This window comes from Panthera leo, chromosome A1, assembly GCF_018350215.1.
Source record: "Panthera leo isolate Ple1 chromosome A1, P.leo_Ple1_pat1.1, whole genome shotgun sequence".
NCBI lineage: Eukaryota > Metazoa > Chordata > Mammalia > Carnivora > Felidae > Panthera > Panthera leo.
In genome coordinates this window covers 149,249,692-149,254,371 of record NC_056679.1, presented here as the reverse complement: position 1 = coordinate 149,254,371, position 4,680 = coordinate 149,249,692, and the positions used below count along the sequence as shown (strand labels likewise).

At 36.9% G+C, this 4,680-nt stretch overlaps 1 pseudogene; it reads right to left on the bottom strand.

Annotated features, from left to right (window-relative positions):
* Positions 1-3,770: 3,770 nt before the first annotated feature.
* Positions 3,771-4,388, bottom strand: LOC122200963 (annotated as a pseudogene).
* Between the last annotated feature and the right edge of the window lie 292 nt (positions 4,389-4,680).

Genomic DNA, 4,680 nt, shown 5'->3' with positions numbered 1-4,680 from the left:
TGTGAGCCCTGAAATGCGATGCTGAAAATTTTCAGCAAAATATACACATTGTTGCTAATTCTCAGGAGAGGGAACAATGAAGATGGGCTATGGTCCTAATTCTAAATGGCTAGGTGGCCACTTATGGTAATGATAACCATTCTGACAGTGGGTTTTAGTTCCAGCCACCAGCTAGAGGCAATGGATAGCAGTTTTGATCTTTGTCCTTGAACACGGTTTATGGCTCCAGGAGGAGTGCTTCCTTGGATGTCACATTAACAAAAACAACATTGAGCAGAGTCATTTACATGCTATTTTGCTTTGGGAAAGGAATATACTGGACATTTTCATTAGTGCAAAGTACAGCATTATGTTTAACCCTCTTTCTCTCAATATTTAGGAGGATCATTTGGCACATTTTGCATTTTCCATGCCAATTATCAATTTCTTCTTCTTTTGTGTGTCTCTGGTAAATACATCATCATACATTCATACTGTTAACCTGATACGTGCTCTCTTATAGCCATAGACCCAAAATAAGTATTTTGGACTTGTTTTTTATAAATTGAAACTTTGCCCCAATAATTAGGAAAAGATGTCAGTGATTTAGGGAGATATTTATAATTATGAATTTAACATTCAAAGATATGACTCTTTCCTTCTGAGTAGAGCTGACAGTCAATAGTAAACAAAATTTCTCTTTAATAAGAATCCCTTTGCAGAAGACTGATAAGAATTCCCATTTGAAAAGAATGGGTAGACACTGAAAATAACAATGAGCAACTTGGTGCTTCAAGTCATATAATATCCATTTAACAACATAATATTTCTGCCAAAGTTACTGTCTGCTTAAGTGTGTCAGAACAAGAAACACCTCAATGCAGCTTCCAAAATCAGAACGCCATGACTCCAGGATTACTCTTTAAATGATGCCAGGGTAAATTAAATTAATAATATAGAGAAAATGCATAAGAACTATTAGTGAGTTGGGATTTCTCTGAAGTTTGGAAGGCTTAACTTGTTCAGATTATTTAATACTCTAAACTTTGGCCTAATATAAATTACTCTTATTTCCTTTCCTCATAATAACTATATATAAAATTACCCTATTGGCATGTAGACTTTTAATGAGTTGGTTTTTTTTGTTTTTTGTTTTTTTGTTTTTTGTTTTACTCTAAGAGACCCGGTGAATTGATTCAGTTTTAAAATAGTAGTGTTTTCTCTGTGCTGATTTGTAGTATTTTCTCTGTGCTGATTTATATAAATTAAAAAAAATCCCCAAATTAAAAATATTTTGTAGATCAGTTTGAATGTAAATTGTGAAAATCCTGATTTAAATACCTTTGACTAACAAACCTTATTCAAGGGGTACCTGTGTGGCTCAGTTGCTTAAGCAACTATAACTTTAAATTTTTGGTGTCTTACAATTTAAAGCTTCTTTTTCATAGTTATAGCTACTATAGTTATAGCTACTTCACATGAAAATAAAAAAAAACATGAAGACAGTGAGGTGGACCCAATTGTGTAACAGACATTAATACATAACAGGCACAGTCAAGGGGAAGGCTGAGAGGTTGAGAGTTAGGCAGCAGATGTGAATCCAGGAGTCATAACCCTTTTGATAATCAGGAGAGGTGTATCAGTCTGAGAATTCATGGTGAGCTTAGCTCTAACCTAGAGTAGGCAGGTTTATAAAGGTTTCTTTGTCTTAGAATTAGCTGCCTTTGTTCTTGATCTTAAGATGTAGTTCAGCTTTTTAAGTGAGTTTCATTTCATGATAAAAGCCATTAATCCTTTGGGAAAGTAAGAATTCTTTCTGAGACATGTGGCCATAGCCCTAATAGTCGACTAGATATATGAAACATATCTTTCATTGTCATATGTGACAGCCTTTGAGCACCAATGATAGTTCTGACCAGGATTTTTTGTTACTCTTCTCATTTTAATAACATGCAACTGACATAGGTGCACTGTCCTTGCTTCAGCTTATAGCATCCTTTCTTGGATTTTTGCATAAAGAGATTATAGGGGTAAACATATGAATAAAGAAGTGAAAGCTATCCAAAATTTACAGACTGGTGATAAACTTTGACTTTCTTTTGCTGGTCCCACCCAGGTTGAATTGAGTTAAACTGTCAAAATTGAAATGAATATTAATCACAAATTTAGCCTATATTTTATTTATTTCAGAGACTATCACATTAGGACCAGAATAAGGACTTTAAATTTGTCAGTAGTAAATTAGACATTAAACATTTTTTTGAATGTTTATTTATTTTTGAGAGACAGAGAGAGACAGCATGAGTGTGATAGGGCAGAGAGAGAGAGAGGGAGACCTAGAATATGAAGCAGGCTCCAAGCTCTGAGCTGTCAGCACAGAGCCCCACACGGGGCTGAAACTCACAATCCGTGAGATCATGACCTAAGCTGAAGTCGGACGCTCAACTGACTGAGCCACCCAGGCGCCCCTAAATTAGACATTTTAAAGTTATAGCTGATTTCTCTTATCCCTCCCCCAAGTAAATAATGAGGGAAAATATCTGCATATGTATTTATTTAAACTTGGGAGAGATTTGTAATGTTAATTAATTAATTAGTACTTAAAAAAATTTAAGTTTATTTGTTTATTTTGAAAGAGAGACAGAGAGAGGGAAAGAGAGGAAGAGGAGGAGGGGCAGAGAGAGAGGGAGAGAGAATCCCAAGTAGACTCTGTGTTGTCAGCACAGATCCTGACACAGGGCTCGATCCCATGAACTATGAGAGCACAACCTGAGCTGATAGACAGTAGGACACTTAACTGATTGAGCCACCCAGGCACCCCTAATTAATTGGTACTTTTGCTCTCCATTTGTCCTTCAGTATTCTAAGAATTAGCTTGAGTATAGCAAAATATTAGCTAATCCTTTGATATTAGATGAGATCTGGCAAGTGCAGGGCTGTATGACTATAGACTAGCTAATACTGACAGCCAATATTCCATGGTTTTCCTCTGCAGGTGAGATGCTGAGCTAGACTTGTCTAGAAAGTCGTTTCTTATTATGTAAGAAACTTATTGGGTAAACTTGCTATATGAATTCTCTTCGGTCCAGAGAAATTGATCTCTATGTAAAACAAGTAAACATTGCTCTGATTAATCTCAAGAGCTAAACCAACCACAGATAGGTGTTTTACTTTGTACCTTGCTTGGAAAGAAAGAGCAATCACATAAAACCCAGAAATTCTAAGCAGTAATTTTACTGCATAGAATGTGAATAGTTTGTTTTTCATATTAGTGCAAATTAATGATATATAGAAATTCAGATGGATTTGTTACTTCAGAAAGAAACCCATTCTGCTTTCTATTTTTTTTCTTTCCTTTTCTTTTCCTCTTTCTTTCTTTCTTTCTTTCTTTCTTTCTTTCTTTCTTTCCTTCTTTCATTAACCTTGTTTCAAACTGTATTCCCAGGTTTCCTCAGCTTAATTAGCTGCAAAGAATGAATTGTGTATAACCAAAATCGAAAAGAGCTGCAGTGTCCAAGAGACTTGGGCTTAAAAATATTAGACATATAGGGGGCGCCTGGGTGGCGCAGTCGGTTAAGCGTCCGACTTCAGCCAGGTCACGATCTCGCGCTCCGTGAGTTCGAGCCCCGCATCAGGCTCTGGGCTGATGGCTCGGAGCCTGTTTCCGATTCAGTGTCTCCCTCTCTCTCTGCCCCTCCCCCCTTCATGCTCTGTCTCTCTCTGTCCCAAAAATAAATAAAAAACGTTGAAAAAAAAAGTAAAAAAAAAAAATATTAGACATATAGATTTTATCAGATCCATGAACAAAAGTTTTAAAAAGCAGTCAAACTATAAAAGAGCAGCTTCCCGTAACTTCTTCAAGTCACTTCAGAAAGTGCCTCTATTCATTTGCTTCATTCTTGGAAGCTTCATCCAAGTTTTCCACAAGATCTGGAACGTCATCATCGCCCTCCTCTCCGGTAGCAAGCGGTACCTTTCCATCCACACACTGTGTGGGCAGAGCTTCAGCCAGTCTTAAACTAGTCAGACCGTCTGCACCAAGTTGGTTCAAGAAACTGGGTAGCATTTCTGTCAGCTGCTTTTTCTCAGCGTGACCTGTAATGGTGAAAGTTTTTGCTGCCAGGGATGCCTGAACTTTAGGGTTCTTAAAGTGGACCCCTCCCTGTTCCTTGGTTTGTGAACATATTCACTTCTTCAATACCAGAGATATCTTTTACCCCCAACTTCTTTAAAGAGAACTGAAGTTTTTTTTTTTTTTTTTTTTTTTTTTTTTTTTTTTTTTTAATCATCTGCTGTAGCTGTTCTAAGAGCCACCTTCTCTGCGCCAGCAGCTCTTTCCCACCAATGCGCGCTTGTGCTTGCAGTTCCACGAGTTTCTTCCGGCTCATGATAGTTTCTTTCATCTTGTTGGAGAGGAAATGGGACTGCTTGGGGGACTAGGGTTGGTGCTCAGGGGGTCTCGGTGGACCAGTTGAGATTAGGTGCACACATGCAGGGAAGCAAGATAGCAGCTATTTTTTTTTTTTCTTCCATATAATTGTATGATCTATAAACAACAGCAGATTCTATATATTTTTCTGCTCTTCAAAAAAAGATATTGAAGAAAATGAGTCTCAATCTTAATTTCTAAATTAAAAATCCTTGACAAAATTTTAAGGTGTGATATCTTCCTTTTCTATCAGTTCTTTTTATCAAATTTTT